This window comes from Diceros bicornis, chromosome 14 (genome assembly GCF_020826845.1).
Source record: "Diceros bicornis minor isolate mBicDic1 chromosome 14, mDicBic1.mat.cur, whole genome shotgun sequence".
Taxonomy (NCBI): Eukaryota; Metazoa; Chordata; class Mammalia; order Perissodactyla; family Rhinocerotidae; genus Diceros; species Diceros bicornis.
The window spans coordinates 68,696,153-68,720,973 of NC_080753.1; positions in this window are offsets into that span (position 1 = coordinate 68,696,153).

Genomic DNA, 24,821 nt, shown 5'->3' on the forward strand with positions numbered 1-24,821 from the left:
TTTTTGCATTTTCCTGATACTTTGTGATGTTGAGCATCTTTTCATGTGTTTATTGGCCATTTTATATCTTCTTTGGAGAAATGTGTATTCAAGTCCTTTGTGCATTTTTAAATTGGTTTTTTTTTTATTGTTGAGTTGTAGGAGTTCTTTATATATTCTAGTTATTAATCCCTTATCAGATATGTGATTTGCAAATATTTTCAGCCATTCTGTGTGTTGCCTTTTTACTTTGTTGATTTTATCTTGTGATACAGAAAACCTTTGCATTTTAATGAAGTCCAATTTGTTTTTTTGTTGTTGCTTATGTCTTTGGTGTCATATTGAAGAAATCATTGTTGGCAATGGCATTTGGACCCAATGACATGCAGCTTTTTCTCTGTGTTTTCTTCTAAAGATTTTATAGCTTCAACTGTAACATTTATATCTTTGATCCATTTTGAGTTAATTTTTAGATATCGTGTGAGATAAGGGTCCAACCTCATTCTTTTGCATGTGGGTATCCAGTTTTCCCAGCACCATTTGTTGAAAAACTTATCCTTTCTCCAATGAATAGTCTTTGCACTCTTGTCAAAAATCATTTGACCGTATATGTAAAAGTTTATTTCAGGGCTCTGTATACTACTTCGTTAGTATATTGTGTTTATTTATGCGAGTACTACACTGTTTTGATTACTTTGTAGTAAGTTTTGAAATCAGAAAGTGCGAGTTCTCCAAATTTGTTCCTCTTTTTCTAGATTGTTTTGTCTATTCAGGGTCCCTTGAGAGTCCATATGAATTTTAGGATAGATTTTTCTATTTTTGTAAAAAACATCATTGGAATTTTTACCTCCTTGTGTAAGTTGATTCTTAAGTATTTTACTCTTTCTGATGCTATTGTAAATAAAAATATAATGATTGTAAATTTCTTTTTCAGATTACTTATTATTAATGTATAGAAGAACAACTAATTTTTTCATGTTTATTTTGTGTTCCACTAGTCTGCAGAATTTATTAGTTCTAACAATTTTTTTTTGTGGAATTTTTAGGGGTTTCAACGAATAAGATATTATTTGTAAACAAATATAATATTGCTTCTTCCTTTCCAATTTGGATGTTATTTCTTTTTTTAGCTAGATCTTCTAATATCATGTTGAATAGAAGTGGTGAATTTATGACAGTGTATTGTTCTGTTATGTATTTCACTTTTTTAAAAAGAGTGATAGGGCCGGCCCCGTGGCTCAGCGGTTAAGTGCGCGCGCTCCACTGCTGGCGGCCCGGATTTGGATCCTGGGCGCGCGCCAACGCACCGCTTCTCCGGCCATGCTGAGGCCGCGTCCCACGTGCAGCGACTAGAGGGATGTGCGGCTATGACATACAACTATCTACTGGGTCTTTGGGGGGAAAAATAAATAAATAAAATTATAAAAAAAAAAGAGTGATAGTTGAGGCCACTTAGATAATCAAAAGTTGAGAAAATAAGGAACTGATATACTCTGTAAGCTTCAAATATTTTCAAGCATAAGATACAATAAGAACTAAAACTAACAAAATGGTAGAGGAGATAGAGATAAGAGGATGAAATTGCAAAACTGAATCTATGATAATATCACAATGGCTAGCGTTGTGGTGCCAAGAAGGTGGTGAAGTCAAAGAATTCGTAAAGATGATAATAAACAGACTGCAAAGAAAAAGACTAAAATTTTTTTTTTTTTTTTTTTTTTTTTTTTACATTTTTATTGATATTTTAATGGTTTCTAACATTGTGAGATTTTGGGTTGTACATTTTTGTTTGTCCTTCACCCCATATATGACTCCCTTCACCCCTTGTGCCCACCCCCCACCCCCCACCCCCACTTCCCGGGTAACCACAGTCCAGTTTTCTCTGTCCATGTGTTGGTTTATATTCCACATATGAGTGAGATCATACAGTGTTTGTCTTTCTCTTTCTGGCTTATTTCACTTAACATAATACGCTCCAGGCCCATCCATGTTGTTGCAAATGGGACGATTTTGTCTTTTTTTATGGCTGAGTAGTATTCCATTGTATATATATACCACATTTTCTTAATCCAATCGTCAGTCGAGGGACACTTAGGTTGCTTCCACTTCTTGGCTATGGTGAATAATGCTGCAATGAACATAGGGGTGCATAAGCCTCTTTGGATTGTTGATTTCAGGTGCGTTGGATAGATTCCCAGTAGTGGGATGGCTGGATCATAGGGCATCTCTATTTTTAATTCTTTGAGGAATCTCCATACCGTTTTCCATAGAGGCTGCACCAATTTGCATTCCCACCAGCTGTGTATGAGGGTTCCTGTTTCTCCACATCCTCTCCAACATTTGTTGTTTTTTGTCTTGGTGATTATAGCCATTCTAACGGGCGTGAGGTGGTATCTTAGTGTTGTTTTGATTTGCATTTCCCTGATGATTAGTGATGTTGAGCATCTTTTCATGTGCCTATTGGCCATCTGTATATCTTCCTTGGAGAAGTGTCTGTTCATTTCCTCTGCCCATTTTTTGATCGGGTTGTTTGTTTTTTTGTTGTTCAATTGTGTGAGTTCTTTATATATTATGGAGATCAACCCCTTGTCAGATGTATGTTTTGCAAATATTCTCTCCCAGCTGGTTGGTTGTTTGTTCATCTTGATTCTGATTTCATTTGTCTTATAAAAGCTCTTTAGTCTGATAAAGTCCCACTTGTTTATTTTTTCTTTAGTTTCCCTAGTCTGGGTAGGCATGTCATCCGAAAAGATTCCTTTAAACCCAATGTCAAATAGTGTGTTGCCTATATTTTCTTCTATGAGTTTTATAGTTTCAGGTCTCACCTTCAGGTCTTTGATCCATTTTGAGTTAATTTTTGTGTATGGCGATAGCACATGGTCCACTTTCATTCTTTTGCATGTGGATGTCCAGTTTTCCCAACACCATTTATTGAAGAGACTTTCCTTTCTCCATTGTATGTCCTTAGCACCTTTGTCGAAAATTAGCTGTCCGTATATGTGTGGTTTTATTTCTGGGCTTTCAATTCTGTTCCATTGATCTGTGTGTCTGTTTTTGTACCAGTACCATGCTGTTTTGATTACTATTGCTTTGTAGTATGTTTTGAAGTCAGGAAATGTGATGCCTCCTGCTTTGTTCTTTTTCTTTAGGATTTCTTTAGCTATTCGGGGTCTTTTGTTGCCCCATATAAATTTTAGTATTCTTTTTTCTATTTCTGTGAAGAATGTCATTGGGATTCTGATTGGGATTGCATTGAATCTGTAGATTGCTTTAGGTAATATAGACATTTTAACTATGTTTATTCTTCCAATCCACGTGCATGGGATATCTTTCCATTTCTTTATGTCATCGTAGATTTCCCTCAATAATGTCTTGTAGTTCTCATTGTATAGGTCCTTCACCTCCTTGGTAAGATTTATTCCTAGGTATTTTATTCTTTTTGATGCAATTGTAAATGGTATTATCTTTTTGAGCTCTCTTTCTGTTAGTTCATTATTAGCATATAGAAATGCAGGATGTCGGGGAATCACGATGTTATATATGGCTCTCGGATCTTGAACAAATCTCCAGCCTTTCCCATTTGGCTTTTTACAGGCAACATAGGTGTATTACAGGGACTAGTACAAGAAATTATAAGTCTCTTTTCAAGAAATCCTGAATGATAGGGTTTATCCCATTTAATGCCTCTGGTCTAAGTGGATATTACCGAATATTAGATAGAGGCTTAGGGTTGTCAACAGTCACCTTAATAGGAGTGGCTGATTTAATTTTCCCAATATCTGAAGAGGATGATGACCATAATTCTCTAGGCACTTGTAATAACAGGTCATCAATTTTCTCTTTTATTTGAGTCATTGATTTCACAATCATCAACCTTTCAGCAATTACAGTCTGGTCAGCATCCCGATTTTCTGAATCTAGAATCATTTTGCCCTTTCGTGAAAAGGCAATATGGACGTTGTATGGTTCTAGAAGATCTCGTCCAATCAAATGAATTGGAGCACATTTAACCAGGAGAAACACATTTTTACTGTGATGGTTCTTAATTGAAAAATTATTGGTTCTGATTTAAAAACCTACATTGGAAAATTCGAAACCTCTACCATTTCAACTGCCCGTTTACTCCGAGGGAGAGGGCAATGAATAAGGGTAGGGTTGAGGACAGATAAGGTAGCCCCGGTATCTACAAGGACCTTTAAAGTTTCTCCTCCATTATTTATCTAATTTCCCCTAAGGCATTTGTGAGGAGGAGGGGAAATGCCCTCTCGTAATCCTTGGAGCAGCCCTATTCCTGTGTTTTGTTGTCACCCCCTAAATCCCATTTGAGTTTATGGCAGTCTTGTTTGAAATGACCGGGATTTTTGCAATAGTAACAAACACGGTGATTTCGTTTCTGGTCAGATTTTAAAAGGATGGCGTTTGTTGGGCCACTAAGCTGTTGTAGCTGTATACTCATAACCTCAGTGGCCTTTTTTTTTTGCTGGAGGGTTTTAAAGATTTTATTTATTTATTTTTTCCCTCCAAAGCCCCAGTAGATAGTTTATGTCATAGCTGCACATCCTTCCAGTTGCTGTATGTGGGATGCATCCCCAGCATGTTCCGGAGAAGGGGTGTGCGCCTGGGATCCGAACCCGGGCTGCCAGCAGCGGAGCGCGTGCCCTTAACCGCTAAGCCACGGGGCCGGCCCTCTGGAGGGTTTTAGATAGTTTATCTGTAATAGTGACAAGAGCACTAGTGTGCATTAAAGTCCAATCCAGTTCATGTCTCTTAACTAATTTTGCTAATTCCTCGTCTAATCCTTCCAAGGAAATTGAATTGAAAATTGAATCATTTTAATGATCCTCAAAACATTCGGGAGCCGCCCCAGAGTGCTGTTTGAAGGCTCTCTCAAGCCTTTCGAAATAATCAAAGATAGAGTCCTCGGGTCTGTGCTTACATTGATGGACTTTAGCCCAGTCTATCCTCCTGGGAAAAACTACTGGAATGGCTTTGTGTAAGTTTCGAGCGATATCCCTACACTCCTTAAGGTGGTGAGCCTCATGCTTATGGAAATCCTCCGGGGGGTCTCTCCAATCTGCCTCTTTTATCCATTCATTTGCTTTGTTCTCAGACACCAGCAAATGCACAAGCTGATATAAATCTGAATATCCTGTGCATATGTTCTAACAATAAAATCAAATTCTTGAGCAAACTCTAAAGGATCTTGCAAAGGGCCTGGGAAGTCCTTCGTCAAATTCTTAAATTCAGTTCTAGTCCAAGGAGTATACACAAGAGCAGGCTCACCTCACCCAGTAACAGTTTTCTCCTTAAAGGCAGCCACTATAACTTTAGGACTTTCAGTATCTGCTCCCTGAGAGTTACTTCTTGTTTTCTCTAGGGGTGGAGGAGGAGGGGAAGGTGAAGGAGGAGGAGGAGGTGAAGGAGGAGGAGAAGGTGACGGAGGAGGAGTAGGTGAGGGAGGAGGAGGAGAGGAAGGAGGAGGAGGTGTGGGAGGAGAGAGAGGAGGAGGAGGTGAGGGAGGAGGAGGAGGTGAGGGAGGAGGAGGAGGTGAGGGAGGAGGAGGAGGTGAGGGAGGAGGAGGTGAGGGAGGAGGAGGTGAGGGAGGAGGAGGAGGTGAGAGAGGAGGAGGAGGTGAAGGAGGAGGAGGAGGTGAGGGAGGAGGAGGTGAAGTGGATAGGTCAGGGTACGGAAGCTCAGAAAGGAAAGGATACACGGGTGCTGAGGGAGAAGGAGATGAGCTCTGAGGTGCTGAAAGCAGCGGTGGTGGAGGAGGTAGAGGAGGTGAAGGGGGTGGACAGCTTCTGACTTCTTATCTCTCTTTAATTCAGAAATATTCTCAGTCAGTTTATGGTTAGTCTCCTGTAAAGAGGTCATTTTATCATTATTACACTTTGAAGCCTCTAAATGCCAATCGTAATAATCTTCCCCTTCTTTTGTTTTGGTTTTATCGCCGGCTTTTTCAACATGGGCGTGCAAATACAGTAGTTTTCAGAGGTCAAACGTTCCCCATTTTGGCCATTTACAACCTAAGTCATCCTTAGTTAACCTTTCCCATTTAGTTAAATACTTGCAAGCATTGTTTCCGTATGCATTATACGGGAAACCAGCGGGAGTCCCCGTCGGGGGTTGTCCATCTGGAAGCCGGCAGGCTTTTGAAGCACGGTTTCCCATTTTTAGTTCTGTTTGTTCGTTTGTTTTTTCTAAAGTTTGAACAACTTCTCGAACTGTGTAGTGGGTCACAAGTGTGCTGCTTTGAGTGTTATTCCCTAAAGGAATGTCGTAATCACTGTCTTATTTGTCTAGGTTTCTCCCGCTGGCAGTCTAGGACCACTGTGGCGGTTCGGAGCTTGGGTGACCAACCCTCATGTGCGCATCCCCGGACGAAGCTATAATTAATTAACGTGAATGATAACGGAATGCCTCATAGGACGGCTACACATCGTGAGGTTCACCTCTGACACGCCTACTGAGGTTTTTCAGTCACCTGTAAAACGCCTTTTCAGCCGGGAGGAGCCATGTCTCTTTTCTTCATAGCTGAACAAGATCAGACTCTCATTTCTCTATCAAGCAGTTTTGTTCAGACCTTATAAACATAATTCTTTCCAATTTTAAAGCCAAATTAAAAGGACAACCAACCCAGTTTACTCCAAGCTTCCCCTAAAGTTCCTTGGCCTGGGAAATTCCCCCTAGGTTTTTCTCCACCTAGGAAATGTACTGGTACCCTTCAAAGCCTCTAGTCTTAATATCTTAAAACAGCTCAAATAAACTCTTGGACTATCAACTTAAAATAAAGAGGTCCAGGATTCAGGAGAACTCACCAGGGTCACCTGAAGAATGCAGTGATCCGGGTGGGGCTCAAAGTGCCCCTGCGGTACCAACTGTCGGTTCAGTGTAGATTCCAGGTGGTATCCGGTGGGTTTCTCTGAGATCCTGCCGCAATTACACCAAGAAATGTCGATGCAAATAACCCATAACCAATCTATAAATCAAAACTGGGGTGAGTTTCTTACGAGCCAACCTTTGAAGACCATATAGCCTGGGAGAGTCCTTTCATGAAGAAATGGAGCACTCTGAAGAAGTGGGGTGTACACAGTGGTTATATACTATCAAGGAGCACGTATCACATGTGATTGCAATGTCCCTTTTACAATAGCCGTGACATTGACCTGTGAGCACCTCAATTGATGGACACAGTGGGTATCAGGTCTGCTGTCTCCATGGGCGTGGCTGTTGTCTCGAGTTGGGTGGTCACAGGATGAGCACAGCAATCAAATCCTAGCCTAGGGAGAAATGCTTATCCTTAAGGAAATGCCAATGTGGGGGAAGTTGCATTTACATCTTAAGGGCATTGTTCTTGTCTTTGGGACATGTTAACTGCTTAAAGTGGATGTACAATGGATGAACAGAGGCTACAGGCCCCTTTTGGAAAAAAGTTATAAAAAATAGGTCAGGCCCAATTAGGTTTACACCAAATGGCTTCCTCATATGCTCCAATGTATCCCACTGCATGCCATTTATTTATCAAGAAGAAGGATAGTCTCAGCTTGAAGGAGCTCACTGTCTATGAGACATGAATAAAACAACAGTTATGGAAAAGCAGATAAGTACAGGGTCCCAGAGTGGGGACATCAAAAGGAGTCTCTAGATGGAGACCTCTCAGGAAAAGTGTCCAAGAGGAAGGAACATTTGATATGAGTTTAGATTAAGAAATAGGAATTAAGTTGATTAAACAAGGAGTGCAGTAGGAGTGCAGTAGACACACATAAAAAAGGCAGATATAAAGGATGCTAAAGCTTTCAGAATATGGGGGTATTTTTAAGGCTGGAACAAAGCGAACATGTAGGAAACAGTGGGTGATGAGGCTAAAGATGAGGACAGCAAGGGAAAGCCTGCGTGTCCAGCTCAGGAGTCTGAATGTTCTCTCCAATGCTCTGAGCAGTCATTGAAAGAGTATAAGCAGATGTCACATTTAAACAAATTTAGATTCTAGAAGGTAACTCTGGAGGCATTGTGGAGGAAAGATTAGAAGAAATTAAGACTGGAAGTAAAGAGACCTGTTGGGAGATTAGGCAGTGATCCAGATAAGATAGGCCTTGGCTCAGGCGGGAGGTCTGCAGGTGGAGGAGGCCAGGAGGTGGGAAGCAGTGCTGGGCTCCTGGAGGAGGAAACTGAGCTCCCTCTCAGTCAGGGGAAGACTGTGCCTGTCATGGCCTCCCCACCCCCATGCCCAAATGCCATGTTCCTTTCTATGTCTGTACCTTTCCTCTCTTCCCCCATCTGAAATCCTCACACTTTCTTCCCTCCACCTGCCCAAAAGTGGTCCCTTTGAGCACTTGATGTAGTCCACCTCTCCTAAGAAGCTTTCCTTAATTACAATTTCTCGATAACATTCCCATTTTTTTTAGGTTCTCTAATACAACATACACTAAATACCTTGGCAGAATCAAGTGACATCTTGCAAGCCATGTCATGTATGTGGAGGAGCTTGGAACCTTATAATTCTTTGTATTTCCTTCAATACCTACCACAAATACCTTGCACATATAGGTCATGCCTTTAGATTAGCTGCTTGAACCATTTGTCTTTCTCCGCAGGTCAACAGTGTTGACCAGAACAAATGAATTTTACACCTTCTCAAACTCAATAGAGCCAAGATGGAACTTCATTCCCCCCGCAAGCCTTACTGTCCTAGATAAAAGCAAAAACAACTTGTGACATCTAATTCTTTCTCCACATTCTGATCTCAAATTGCAACTGTTTTCCAGATGCTAACTGGTTTTCATTCTTAAAACTGACAGAAAATTTTCTCATTATTTCCTTTTCTTTCTTTTTTTGTGAGGAAGATCAGCCCTGAGCTAACTTCTGATGCCAACCTTCCTCTTTTTGCTGAGGGAGAATGGCCCTGGATTAACATCTGTGCCCATCTCCCTCTAACTTATATGGGATGTTACCACAGCATGGTTTGACAAGCGGTATGTCGGTGTGCACCAGGATCCGAACCTGTGAACCGGGGCTGTCACAGTGGAGCACGGGCACTTAACCGCTGTGCCACAGGGCTGGCCCCTCTCTTTATTTCTAAAGCTGAAATGTCTCAATCGTTCTCTGGGCTAGTTGGAGTTTCTATAAAATGAAAATGTACATTCCAGAAAAATCCTTAACTTTCCAGAATAATCCATAATATATTATGGTAAACACCTTGGCAAAATGTCACTGATTTTCAATGTCAGTGCCTCCACAAGGGTATCCTTGCATTGTCTCCCCTCCCAACCACCTCTCACTGTGCCCCTCCCCAGGCTCATGGGCTCAAAGTGTTTACTGAGCACTAAGAATGATCAGAGTCTGAGGGAGACTTCAAGGATGACTAAGCCATGTTTTCTGACCCCAACCAGCTCTCTCCATCTCTCCTTTAACCTCTATTTTTCTTATTTTGGTTTCTACTTTAGTTGTTTACTTGTCTTGTGAATTGTTTTGTGGTTTATAATTACCATGTAAATTCATATTACTTTTTGCCTTAGAGTTTAGAAAGAACTTACATTAAACAAGGTTTTCTCCCAGCCCTTTGATGTGTCTAATATCTTCCAATGCAATTCAAGTGGCTTCTTGTTTTTACGTCTCCATCATTATTCCTTCAGAATTATGTTCACCCCACACTTTTGATCTGACCAATGCTGCTTTACTCTTTAAATTTTTCTATGCTGAGACACGTGAAGAATCCCTCAAGCACCATCAACTAGGCTACCCCACATTCCTCACATCTGTTTCCTTGATTTGTTCCTAAATAAAGATATTTCTCTTTTTTTGTGAGGAAGATCAGCCCTGAGCTAACATCCATGCTAATCCTCCTCTTTTTTTTTGCTGAGGAAGACCAGATCTGAGCTAACATCTATTGCCAATCCTCCTCCTTTTTTTCCCCCAAAGCCCCACTAGATAGTTGTATGTCATAGTTGCACATCCTTCTAGGTGCTGTATGTGGGATGCAGCCTCAGCATGGCCAGAGAAGCGGTACGTCAGTGCGCGCCCGAGATCAGAACTCAGGCTGCAAGTAGTGCAACGTGCAAACTTAACCGCTAAGCCACAAGGCCGGCCAAAGATGTTTCTGAAACTAATAATAAATTGTACCAAGTGGTCATTGTATAAAAAGCACTGACACAGATACCTTATAGAGAACAAATGGAAAAGAATATTCAATTCCTCAGATAGGTTTGCAATCAAATGAGACATTGAGGGGACCAGGGGGCACTGATCAGAGCAGGATCCTAAGAGAAGAGTTTTAAGTCAATTTCAAATGAGGTTAAAACTGGAATGAGATAGTATTTTACCAGTTAGCTGAAATCATAAGCATTTTCCTGACCTTTGAGAGTTTATTTGCGTATAAACTGTACATGTGGGGTAAGAGAAGGCTTATATTGTTTAATTTCTTTTTATTATTCAGCACTTTGTAATAGATGTGGCTATTCACAATTAATAAATATCATAATGTGGAGAGACCCAACTTTCAACTGCTTGATATTATCAATTCTTACACAAAGCTAGAGTTTCAAAGATCAAATTTCATTCTAGTTACCTGTCAACTAGTCTATTTATATCGGAAAATTGCTGAGTTTTAGGAAAATACTTCAAAACACAAATTTTATATGTAATTTCAAAAGCAAAAAATTAGTTAAAAACTGGGTGGTAACCCGTTTTGCTACCATATATTAATCTTTAACATGGGAGCAAACATTTTTAGAGAATATAATTGATATTTGCCTATTTGTATATTGTAGAACGTTAAAGGAGTTACAGTTTTAATAGTATTTCAAATACCAGAGAATAAAAAACAGAATTGTTTCAGTTTTATGAAATAGTTTCTTAGACGTAGCAGATTTTCACAGCATATTACTTGAAAATAAAATAATCAGTTAGTGAGGTTTAAGCAATGTGGTTTTATTTTAAACTTGCTCATTCCATAAGAGCATCAATAAAAGCGCTTCAGGTGTAGCTGACGCTCTGTCCCTCCATATGAGCACCAGCTGCGTTTGCTTTAAGCATCAGACTCTCGGGCAGCACCATAGCCCTCAACTCCATTTAGTTGAGAAAAGGCTTTATGAGTCGTGTGTTTTTTCTAGGGGTATGGATCTCCCAGACTTATTAACTAGAGGGTGAGAGTAAGAGTCAGAACACATTCATTAAACTCCAGTGTGCTCAGGTGAGAGGGTAAGTACCTGAACTCACATCTGAAGAAGAACTTAGAGGATGCTTTCTGACTCTGCTTCATGCCTCTGACTAAGCAGTCCTGGACATCCCTGTTACGGCCACAGAATAACACAGGCAGCCTTGATGGACCAGAAATCCTCCTATGTCCATCATTTGTACAGAGCAAACTGGCTTAAGACCTCTTGTTTCCTGCTGCAGTGGTAATTTACAGACATACAGAACTGCGATCTAGTGACTAAGAAGAAAACAGCAAGGTGCTTTACATGGAAAATGAAATTGTAAGTGTTTTAAAAAAGAACAGTGAAGCACTAAAGTTGGTAAAGTTGACACAAAGTTGACACAATGTGGCACAACAAAGTTATAATAAAACTGAAAAATGTGTAGGAGAAGTAATCAGTTGTTCTCTATGCCTCTAAAATATGACTTGACATTTGACTCATAAACAGTATAGTTTAAATATAATAGGATAACTTTGGAAGTAAACTTCTCATCTCATCTCATCCAATGATGTTGGCAGGAGCCGGTATTAAATAGCCAGATGGTGAGTACCCATGTTGAAGTACCATTTTTATCACAGTGGAGAGAATAGAGGCATAAAACCCAACAGACTGATGTTCAGATCTTCCCTCTACCCTTGATCAATTTTGTAAACATGGTCTTTTTTATTTTTTTTTGTGAGGAAGATCAGCCCTCTGCTAACTTCTGCCAATCCTCATCTTTTTTTGCTGAGAAAGACCGACCCTGGGCTAACATTCGTGCCCATCTTCCTCCACGTTATACGGGACGCCGCCACAGCATGTCTGGTCAAGCAGTGCATTGGTGCGTGCCCAGGATCAGAACTGGTGAACCCCAGGCTGACGCAGCAGAGTGCGTGTGCTTAACCGCTTGCGCCACAGGGCAGGCCCCTAAACATGGTTTTGTTTATCAGTTAAATATGAATTATAATAGTTACTTTAAAGGATTACTGTAAGAATTGCATGAGGTAATATATATCACTCCACAACCGGTGTGGAGTGATAGTTAATTCTCCCGCCCTGTCTCTCTTCTATGAAACATACACAAATCATCTAAGGAGAGAACTCGTCTATACAATAAACTTATGACAAAGAGTCAATGGCTCCAGAAGTAAGGGCCACCATTGTTGAGGGCTTAACCTCAACTGCTTCCAAATACTCTTAACTCTCAATTAATTTTATGTGCTTTCCGTCTTCCAGACACTTCACTGGCTACAAGGAAAGCAGAAGGTGTGAAATTTAAATTGATCTATTTCACCCTTGAATGTCCAAGCTGTAACATCAGGTGTTTTAAATCACCTAGTTCATCAGGTTTTCTGCTTATTACTATATATTTTACCATGGTTCACTGCCTGAGAAAAATAGAAATTCATTATAATTTTACTCACATGAATATATATCTTAACTATTACAGCTGGAATCTTAATATATAGAGCAATATTGTACATGTTTTGTCCTTGTTGATAGTACAGAATACTTTTGTCCAGGTTTTCTTTGGCATTATCTTATTTAATGAAGAACTCAGTAATATATGTCCTGGAGATAAAGATTTAGAAAAATCTAACATACTATCCTAGTTATGCCTCAAAAAAAAATGCTATAAAATAATGAGAGGATATTTTGAAGGCACTATTTTTCCTAATTATTTCCAACTTTATGTCCCTTTAACTCTTTTTAATCATTCTGCATCTTATTTGCTATTGGCTAATCATCTCACAGTAATTAAATAGCCCTCAGCTGAGTCCACCATGCCTCTTCAAGTGCCCCAGGCTGATGTCACTCTCATAGTTGACAAAAAGAAGCTGGGAAAACCTGTTTTGTGGCACTATTCTTAAGGATATCTTTACTCTTACAATAATAAAGCTATATTTTTGAAAGGCACCAGTGGATTATAAAATCAAGTACTTGACCAATGTTGTATCCTCATTTTCCCTCCAGGGGGAGCACAACTTTCATGTGTAATGCAGGGCTGCTGCTTTATTGTTTTTTCCTTTCAAGATATTACTTGTAAAACATGTCGACGTAAATAATCTATAATCAATCCATAAATCAAATTGGGGTGAGTTTATTATGAACCAACTTTTGAGGACCATGGCCCAGGGCCTTCCTTCCCTAAAGAAGGAAGGGTACCAAAGAAGTGGAGTGTACAGAGCTGTTATATACCATCAAAGAGCATGTATCACATCAGATTGCAATGTCCCTTTCACAATAACCACAAGATCGCCCTGCCAGATTGCCCTGCCAGAATAGCTATTGATGGACACAGTGGGGAGGGCGTGGCTGGTGTCAGGTCTGTTGTCTGGAGCTGGGTGGTCACAGGATCAGTGCAGCAGTCAAATCCCAGCCTAGGGAGAAATGCTTATCCTTAAGGAAATGCCAAGGAGGGGGAAGTTGAATCCTTATATTAAGGGCATTTATTCTTCTCTTTGGGACATGGCAAAGCAGATACACAACGCAGGTGACAGGCCCTTCTGGAAAAACAAACCCAGGCCAAATTTGTTTTACCCCAAACGGCTTCCTCATATGTTCCAATATATCCTATTGCTTGCCATTTATTTGTCATTTTCTCCCTTTTGATCTATAATCTTTTGATAGAAAGCATTGAATGATCAAAATATTGTCCCTCGGCACCAGAGTGGTTGCTGCCTGCCCTGGGTCCCTCATGTCCCTCGGTGCCAGGCTTTTATCTCATTTATTTGCCCAATTGTCCACCTTGGGGGGAATTAATTGGATATAGTGGACAAGCAAAGAGGTATATATATATTAATAGAGGAAGCATTTCATGGGTTTTGGATTAATTTTAGGTTGTTGCACAAACATTGTATCTGTGCTTTTTATGAATCCTTATATTTACGCTATTCACAATTATAGAACAAGTACAGTAACAATGATAATAATTTAACATCTTTGAAAAGATTAGTGTAAAATGAGTTCTTAGGCATAGTCCCTATGAAAAAAGGAAGTTGGTCCAAGGTTATAAGATCAATCGACCACCTCAGCTTTCATTACTCTAGCTTACATGACAGTCTTACAGCACTGAGTATAGAAAACAGCAATTAGTTTAAACATTATGGCTAGTACAAGAATTCCAAGAAGTAATAGAAATAGGAATTGCAATGCAGATGGAAAAAGGGAACCAATACCAGAAGGGAGCCAACCGAACAACTCAAGACCGGGTGCAGGCTCGCTTCAGGCATTCACCTGCTTTTTCATGGGCTTTAGCAGAGACGACACATTATAAGACTCGTCAGGTATGAAAACACAGCATTGAGTTTGAATGATTGTACATGTACCACCTTGGGATGTAGTTAAAATATCTAAGGCCCTTCTATTTTGAAGGACAGTGTTTTTATTAAAGACATTTTAGTATTTAATAAGGCAATTCCTGCTTGACTGTCTTTAAGGGCTTCTGTATGTGATGTGACACCATTTAGCCCTAAAAAAGGAACAAATATAGCTAGCTGCTCGGTGGTCATACCAGGGGAACACTGAATGAGCCCGTCTGGCCTTAAGCAGCGGCAGGTTGGCAGCAATTGTCACTGTGAATCCTTCGCTGCATTTAAGGGAAGATCGGGTGCAGAGTTTTAGCCATCAGGCCAGTAGTCAAGGCCAGAGATTTGTTCTATACAACCATTAAGTTCTATTAGGAGCCACCCGATAAATGCCTGGACTTTAAGACCAGTCTGTTCCAAATCAATCACTTTCCTTAAGTATGATAGTATTCTGAAAATCTTAAATGTAACAATTATAAAATAGGTATACAGTTTAAGCATAACAAAGGTTTAAATGAGTGGATGTAAAGTTGGGAATACAGTCCTGGTCTGGAGTCTTGGGACAGCTGTCTACAACTGATGTTGTCTTCTTCTCATCCTATTTTGGAGATATTTGCTCTCTTCCTATAAGGAGGAAGATACTAAACTTATTAGGCTTACTCAGTATGTTAAACTACATGGGAAGCATTGTCAGACAAGTGATGATAAACATGCTTAGGTGGTAGTTTGTGGGTAAATGTTATTGATATAGGCGTTTTAAAATTGTAAAAATTACTGAAATTCTGATCTGTCCTGGTTATCAGTCATAATTCTGGTTATTATTATTTTAAAGTGTCGTATGTCACAAAATTAACCAAATTTCTTTGTCAATTGCCATTTTGAGGTCTTGTTAGCAGACTTATTTCTTTGCTCTAATGCTTTTGCAAAATGTTTCAACTTCAGAAAAATTCATGGAAAGGACTGTGACAGTTACACTGGAGTACAGGCTTCTGATAAACTTGTTGATCATAAAACTGAACTGGGTAAGAAATTACAGAAATATGATGGAGAAACTGATGACTTCATGAGGCCACTAACAAAAAGATTGGGATCAAAAATGGATTACACAGGACTGAATGAACTGATAAGGATGATTATAATTTTTATGATTTTTTATTTGAAGTATTGTGGAATTTTTAATGTTTTGTTTTTTCAAATTTAAGGAAAACTTTTTCTCTTTTCTCCTGAGCTAGCTATGACTTATAGCAATTTGCTAAATGATACTTTTGTAAGCAATATTAAATATTTCTCTTTTTCTCTCTACCTGATCCCTCCAGAATTTAAAAACTCTTAGTAAGTAAGTATTGTTGTTTTCATGGCAATATAGTTATTCGCATAAGTTCAATAAGAATCTGTTCTCCTTATAACAGGACACAATTGGAAACACTGGTTATATTACCAAGGCTGTGACTGGAACATCATATTTGCGATGTAGCCATACAGTTTAGAGGAATGAAGATTGGACTTTATGGAATAAAGCCATGTGGAAATATTGGCCTGGTACCTTATGTTCAATGTTCCAAGCAGCATTTACTGGATAAGTAAAGAATGTCACTTATGTAGCAGGTACAAGGAACCTCGAAATATTTTGGGGGAATCTCGGAAGAGAGGAATTCACCCAAATGTGTAGGTATTGCAGGTGTGGGGAGAGAGGGAGAATCCCCCTATGCCCTTTTCCTTAAGGATTTTATGGCTGCCCAAATAATCAACAAGACAGGTTAACAGGAGAAAATAATACCAAGTTTAATAACATGTATACATGGGAGAAAGCAGGGACACTGCGTTTCTCAACACAATAGCAGAAATTCTCGTTTTACATACCATATGGAGCTAATGACAAAGGAGGATGTTGGGGGTGGGGGGAGTCAGTTACAGGAGATTACCACTAAAGCACAGTAAACAAGAGTAAGGCTGTTATGCAGATTTAAGGCCTCACTTTTCACATTGATAAGTTTCTAGGAATGAGTTCATCCCCCCTCTTCCCAAATACAGAGAGGGAGATACCTTTACAAATGGAGATTTCCCTTATAAATGTAAATGTCTGTCTGGCAACTCCTTGCAGGGCCATACAAAGAGACAGTTCTGGAGACAGAACTTCTGATAAGATGGGCTTGTTGGTGCCTTTTCTATTGTAACATCTATTTTACAATATATTACAGCCATTAGATAGAAGATCTGTTCCAGGAAGGAGTTACTACGTCAAATTCTTTAGGCAGTTAGTGGGGGAGGTCAAATGTTCTCAGAGAAAACAACCAAGGTAAAGAGATAGATTTCAGGGTGGCCAAATCTTGATCTCTCACATTATGAACTACAGTCCCTAAATTAAGGGTCACTCTTTATGTTGTACAGTTCCATGGGTTTTGACACACATATAGTGACACGTAGCCACCATTATGTACAGAACAATCTCACCACCCTAAAAATCCTCTGAGCATCAGATTAGCTCTTAGTGGCTTTTTAAAATATTAACAGTTGTCAGAATGACGTAAATTTTTACGACGAAAAATGTTCCACAGGTGCTAAGTTTTGTTAGTCTCACTATTATGATCACTATTAGAAATAATGAAAAAAATGAACCCCTATATAAATAGCAAAAATCACAGAATTTTAAAGATAAAAAAGATCTGGAAGTTTAGGAAATCCTACATTCTTCAAGACCCTGCCCTCCAGTCTCTCAGCTTTCTGTGTCATTTATCTGCTGACTCCGCTGAGCAGAAAGAAAGAAATCGATAAAGAAAAACAAAGCAAAAAACAAATTTTGGTTCTAAGTAGTCCTCTTGAGCCCAAGTTAATCAAGCATGGATTCTTTTTTACTTCCTATTTGCATCAGGAACATAATTACTAGCTAGAGCCTAATTTGAGAATATTCATTAGAAATGAAAGATGTCATATTTAAGAACAGAATGGAATTCACTGAGGTTTTATTCTTGGGATATTTGTAGGATTAAGTCAGGACATGCTGCGAGAGTGATAAATAAGTTCTATATATTTTTCTTCTCCAAGACCATGGATTTCAGACACATTTTATACCCATGTACTTTGCAACAATGAAAAACAATTGAACACTGACCTTGAATATTTTGCCCTCAGATTCATTAGTCTTTAAAATATAAATTGAGCAATTTTATCTAGATGAGTGAAAGACTATGGAGACTTCTAGAATGTCACGTTAGGTCCTTTAGAAGTGAAGAATTGACTTTATAAAGCATTTCTATTCCTTCTCATACCTTGACAATACTGCTACTGTGACTCTGTTTTAAAGAGGATAATGGCAGGCTTTACTCTGATTTGCACCTTTTTGTTTTAAGTGCATTTACTTAACATTTCTCAGCCTCTTTAAAACTTTTATCATTAAGCTCAACCTTCATTTAAATCACCAGACCTATTTGATGAAGGCGACGTGAATATTTACTTGTAAACTCCTCAGAAATTACTGATTTAACCTTACTTCAGATGATCCATTGTAGAACTCAAACTGGATTTCCCAGGCCCCTCATAACGGCTCATAACTGTGTGTTTGTACATTTATCTGGGAAGATATTATCCAAGGGTAATTGTTCTTCCCAAATGCTTTCTTTACCTCAAACAGCAATACTTCCAAAGTTTTAATGAAAATGTGGCCAATTTGGTGAAAACCAAGTGACTTGTTTGTTTTAGCATGCCAATGAGATTAAGAAAATAAGTATTTTAACAATTGTTATTGATTACTAAAATCAGAAATTAAGAAAACAAACTTCTTTGTCCAAAGACATTTCTGCAAGTGAAATCATCGGAAAAACAGACAGCTAGCCTCCCGTTTTAACCACTCAATCATAAGAAATGTAATATGGTGGGCAAACATGTGAGCGTTGTCACCTGCACGAGTCCCCAAAGCTGTGTCCCCATCACGGCCACAGATCAGGGGAAGGAGCCAGCAGAGGGGAGACAGCTGTGCCCTCAGTGTCCTTCCTTCCTAGGTCAGAACTCAGTCCCAGTTGCTCGCTGTCTAGTCTTCTGGGGAAGCAGAGAATTCTTCTGGGGACACGACACGACACATCAGGTGTTAAGGATGTCATTCTTCTTTTTTAAACAAATGTTAGATCATGTAACGTGCTTCTCAGGACAGGAGGAGCCGCCTCAAGGGAAGGCAGATTTTCTCCAGGAGCTGATGGTCATCCAGGGAGAGCAGAGTCAAGGGCTGCAGAGAGCCAGCCCGCTTCCGCTCTCCCTCTCAGGGACACCTTGGACCCCACACCCCCACCCCCCTCCCGGTGCCCCTCAGAGGTTCCCATTGTAGCCTTGGAGGCCGCGCATGCGCAGGACTGGCTCTCAGAGCGGCAGAGGGGATGGCGAGCTGGAGAGCCCCGGGGAACGTGCACTGGAGGCGGGGTCCCTGGTGCGGAGGTGGCCTCCTCGGAGGTTTGTGTGGGGGGATGGGCGGTTTCTGGATCCTTCCTCCAGGATTTTCAGCGCTGGGGAGCTCTCCTTTCTGCAGTGTGGAGGAGCGCTGGGCAGGAGGCGGCGCTGAGGTAGGCGGTGGGCGGCGGGCTCGGCGTGGAGATCTCCGCCGCAGATGGCGGGAGCGCGGTGGGGGGGGTCGGCGGATGGGGCCGGGGGCCGGGGCTGCTGGCGGGCTGCCCCAGGTGGGGGAGCCCAACTCTGTCCCTTGGAGGAGCAGAGGAACGCCGCCTGGCCGGCGGGCCCCTCTGCCTTGGCGGGGCCCCACCCCGGCGGGGCCTCCTGTCCACCCAGCGGAGGTGCAGGGGGCGGCAGGGAGTCGCCAGCCCTCTGCGCGCGCCCTTGAGTTCGTGCCCCCGGGGGCCCCGTCTAGGCCAGGTCTCTACATCCCCGGGTGAACACTTTCCTTCAGAAGATGGACTGTGGTCAGCGCTCCTCTGCCTGACTCCGCGCAGGCTATTGGGCTCCTCATTGCGTTCTTTAAACAAATAAACGTTCCTACTTCCTTGGGACCACCTTCAGAGAAAAGCCTAATCCCATTAATGGTTTCTGATAATTGACTCTATATTTGCAAGGTGAACTTTGAAGCCTGTGAATTGTTGTAAACTGCATTTAATGAAAGGAGCTTTAAACAGTCTTTGGTGAAAATGATGTAACTTCCTAATAATAATTCACCTTCTGTTAACATAGACTGATGACTGATCAATTGATGATTGACATAATGTGTACGGAATTTTGTTTTCAGTGGAAAGGTTTTTCTTGGCAGTTGGTGCTAAATTTAAAATCGGATAAGGAGGAGGTTTTTAGAAGTAGTATATAGTGTGTGTTTTGTCTCCATACTCATTTAGAATTGTAAGATTGATTTGGAAAGCTCATAGAACAAGAATTTTCAAATTTTGATTTGGCTGAGAGGGTGAAAGGTTAAAAGGCCAAATACGGTAGGATTTCATTTATATGATATTCTAGAAAAGATAAACCATAGGGAAAGACAACAGATCGTTAGTTGCCATTAGTTTTAATATTTAGTTAATCATTTAGTTTAATAGTTTAATCATTAGTTTTAATATCTCTGATTAATAAAATACATTTTATTGATAGCAGCCTAATTATAGTTTTGGATGATACCAGAGTTTAACAACCTATTAAATTCTGCAGTAGGAACAAATGACATGTTGGTTATAGGTGTCTTTGAAGTGTAAGTATTGTTGGTAATGAATCTAAATAAGCATTTTTGGATTGTGAACTACTGATTTTTTTACTAGATCCTGTTGGACATGGCATATTACAAGTTTCAAAAGGCTCTTTAAATTATTGTAGCAGGCTGAAGCTATTAAATTGTAATGTAAGAGCTTTATAGATGAAACAGGCAAAAATACAAAAAGCCATTTATCTTTTTATCTTTGTTAAAAAATCAAGTAAATCTTACCATATACATGAATGACTTTTGGCTAGACAGACCTGAACTTGACAAGATGGACTCATTAATATAGTGAATTTGTTTTGCATTGTTAAAATGGGAGAGGACATATGTTTTTCCTGAGGGTGACCCAAGTCAATATGGTAGGTTTCGCTGTTTATATGCTCTTTCTGAGTTACAATCTTGATTAAACAGCTTGTCATAGACGTACCAAGAAATTTGGGCCATTTTATGTATCAATATTTTAAGATATCCTATTTCCCTGATAGTTTCCAGTTTCAGGGTATCTGGGAAAAACAGTTTCTGAACATAGGTACTTTGGAATATAATTTTTGATTGTTGACATTGAATCATAGAATTGTGGAGTTGGAAATAATTTTAGTGGTTGTCGAGCCTAACCTCTTCATTTTCCAGGAAATGGAAAGTGAGGTTTCTCAAGTTAAGTTGTCCATAGTCTGACTGCTACTTAGTGGCAGAGTTGGAACTATATGCTCAGATGCTTGTCTCCAGATTCCTAGTACAGTGCTGTCTGTGCTACATACTATTAAGTAGACAAACCAATGAGTTACCTTCCCAGATCACATATGTAGCCAGCAGGGTTGATTCTTTCCCATATGCATATTTCCTTTCTTTTTTAAATAACTACTAACCACAATTAACTCATTCCCATACCATGTTTAATGACTATACTTGTGTGTGTCTCCTCGAGCACACGTGGATTCCCTAGAATGGAAACCTGCCTGTGAGTGGATTGCTGGACAAGGGGCTGATGTGAATCTGCAACTTGACGAGCTGCAGCCAAATCATCCTCTGAAGTTTTAACAATTTCCATTCCCGCCAACAGTGTCTGAGTCATCCTTGCCCTGGGAATTGTCAGATTGGGATTGTCAGATTTTTAAAGTTTTGCCAATCTGATGAGTGAGAAATGATGTATTTGTTTTCCTCTTTGTACAACTGTTTTGACAAAAGCATAGAGCTGTGCAACTACCAAAATCAAGACACAGAACAGTTCCAGTACCCAGAACTCCCTTGAGCTGCTCTTTTGTAGTCAACTCTTCCCCCACCCTTAACCCCTGGCAACTGATGATCTGTTGTCTTTCCCTATGGTTTGTCTTTTCTAGAATATCATATAAATGGAATCCTACAGTATTTGGCCTTTTGAGTCTGGATTCTTTCATGTAGCACAATACATTCATTTTAGTGTTCATCCATGTTGTTGTCTGTATCAGCAGTTCCTTCTGTTTTATTGCTGAATGTAGTATCGTGTGAATGTACCACAGTTTATCCATACAGCAGTTGTAGGACATTTGAGTTATTTTCAGTTTTGTCTTTTTTGACTATGAATAAAGCTGCTATAAATCTTTGCAAACAAGTTTTTGTGTGAGCATTAGTCTTCTCCTCTTGGGTAAGCACATAGAAGTGGAATTGCTGGGTCACATGGTATGTGTATGTTTAACTTTATTTTAAAAACTGTTTGTGGTAGCAAAGTCATGGCCCACAAAGATGTCCTAATCCCTGGAACCTGGGAATACATTAGTTTACTTGGCAAAGGTGAATTAAGTTTGCAGATGGAATTAAGGTTGCTAATCAACTGACTTCAAAATAGGGAGATTATCCTGGATTATTCAGGTGGGCCCAGTGCATCACAAAGGCCCTTAAAAGGGAAAGAGAAGCAGGCGAGTAGAAAAAAGATGCAACAAGGGAGGCAGGGCAAGAGAGGTGCAGAGTTCTTGGTCTTGAGGGTGGAGGAGGGGGGCCATAGGCTAAGGAACGTGGTGGTCTCTAGAAGCTTGAAAAGGCTAGGAAATTGATTAACATTTACAGTCTCCCCAAAAGAACCTAGCTCTGCCAACACCTTGATTTTAGTCCAAGGAGACCCGTGTCAGACTGCTACCCTACAGAACTGTAAAACAATAAATCTGAGTTGTTTTAAGCCATGAAATTTGTGTTGATTTGTTACAGCAGCATAACAAACTCCACTTTAAAACTGTTTTCCAGGGGCCGGCCCCATTGGTTAGTGGTTAAGTGCGTCCGCTCCAATACTGGCGGCCCAGGTTCGGATCCCGGGCATGCACTGATGCACCGCTTCTCCGCCCATGTTGAGGCCGCATCCCACATAAAGCAAATATAAAGATGTGCAACTATGACATACAACTATCTACTGGGGCTTTGGGGAAAAAAAGAGGAGGATTGGCATGGATGTTAGCTCAGGGTTGATCTTCCTCACAAAAAATAAATAAAACTGTTTTCCAAAGAGGCTGAACCACTTTGTCTTCCCACCAGCAATGTAGGAGTGTTCCAGTTACTTTCCACCCTAAATTAACACTTGGTATGTTTATCCTCTTTAATTCTAGTCATTCCAATAGGTACGTAGCAGTATCTCAATGTGGTTTTTATGTGCATTTTTCTCACGATTAATGACGTTGAGCATCTTTTCATGTGCTTATTTGCCATCTGTGTATCTTCTTTGGTGAAGTGTCCAAATCTGTGCCCATTTTAAACTTGGATTTTCTTATTGCCGAGTTTTGAGAGTTCTTTATAGTCCTGTCAGATATGTGATTTGCAAAGGTCTTCTCCCAGTCTGTGGCTTGCCTTCTCCATCCTCTCACCAGTGTCTTTGGAAGGTCTGTGTAACGTAACTCGAGAGGCTCCACATGACCTTATTGTCCTTCGTTGAGAAACAGAGTGAGGTTGGAGCACCTGAGTCCAATCAGACGTTGATCAGAGTTGGGGCTGGGTCTCACTTTTAGTAAACCCAGCCCTTCCGCTTTCCCCTGTTCCTGTTTGCTGTGCTCCCCTCCCCCGCACAGGGGTCTGGTTCTAAGTCTGGTAGATCTCTCTCTCTTCAGGTTTGGGAGCCCACAGAAAATTCAGCTACAGCCTTCAGACATCTCAGCGCAGCTCTGCAGCCTCCTACCTTACATCGCTTCACAATATGGCAAATTCCCTGAAGGTCAGACTAGCAGTATGTTTGACTTAGGCCACTTCCACCACTTCTGGAGGTTTCACTTTGTTTTGTGGAAGCTTTTGGCCTAGATCCCCAGATTCCTGTGTGGCACCAAAACTTAGTACATGTGCTGTGATAAGAGCAGTTGTGTGTCTGAAAGCCCTCGGGTTTCCTCTGCCACACCAGTCCTGCAGAATCACTGCAAGTTTGGCTAGTTTCTCTTTTCCCTATCCGAGGCTCTGACTGAGCAAACCAGATCCTCAGCAGGCACCCAGAATCAGAAAACGCCTGCAGGGGAAAGAAAGATAAAAATCCTTGCCCACATAAAAGACTTTTTCTTCTTTTTGGAATTTTAGTTGGTTGATTCTGAAGTTCTCTGATGCTCTGAAAATATATTTATGATTTATCTGGCTTTGTCCAGTTTTGCAGCAAGAATGCTTTCCTGTCCTAGTCTCCTCTAAAACAGAAGTTCTCTTGTCATTAGTTTTTAACTCCATCAGTTATACATTGTCAATATTATTATTGTTTCATTAAGTCATGCTTTCAATGATTTATTCAGATGTGTAACCGTTTTTATCCTCACCATCCGTTTTTACCTCTTGGCATTTCTTCTTCTGTCAATTTCTTTCTCCTTAAAGTACATTCTTTTATAATTTTTAAGTTTTCTCCTTGAGGAAGATTAGCCCTGGGCTAACATCTTTGCCAATCTTCCTTTATTTTGTATCTGGGTCGCCACTATGGCATGGCTGATGAGTGGTGTAGGTCCACACCTGGGATCCAAACCCACAAACTCAGACCTTGGAAGCGGAGTGTGCTGAACTTAAACCACTACACCAGGTGGCTGACCCCCTTAAAGTACATTCTTTAGAAGATCCTTAATGAGCATTTGTTGGTGGTAATACTCTTAGTAAGTGTTCCCATAAAAATATCTTTAAGTCACCCTAGTCCTTGAGATATGGTTTGATTGGATATACACTGAAAGTTATTTTCTCTCTGTACCTTGAATATTTAATCCAACTCTCTCTTGTCTTCCACTGTTAAGAAATGTATCATATGTCTAAATGTAAGTCTCCGTAAGTGTTCTGTTCCTCTGTGGGGCTTTGAGTATCTTCTTTTTTATTTAGTGTTCTTTGCTTTCCCTGGATGGATCTGGCTCTAGATTTTTTTTTTTTAATTGTTCTTGAGATGTATTCAGCTTCCTGAACCTAGAGTAGAAGTCTTTTAGGAATTCTGTAAATTTCTGTTATTATGTGTCAATATTCCTTTAAATCATATATATATTTATATTATTTAATTCAAAAATATATAAACATACACATTCATTATATAATCATTAAATATATATTTAATTCAATATATTATATTATTCAATATACTGATTTATATTATTCAAAAAATATACATATATTATTTATATATGTAGTTTCCTGTACTTGACCAAACTCAAGCCAGGCTCCTTTGAGCCCTATTCTTGTCTAGGCCTCGATCTTGGCCTATAATATCTACAGCCTCTCAGCACA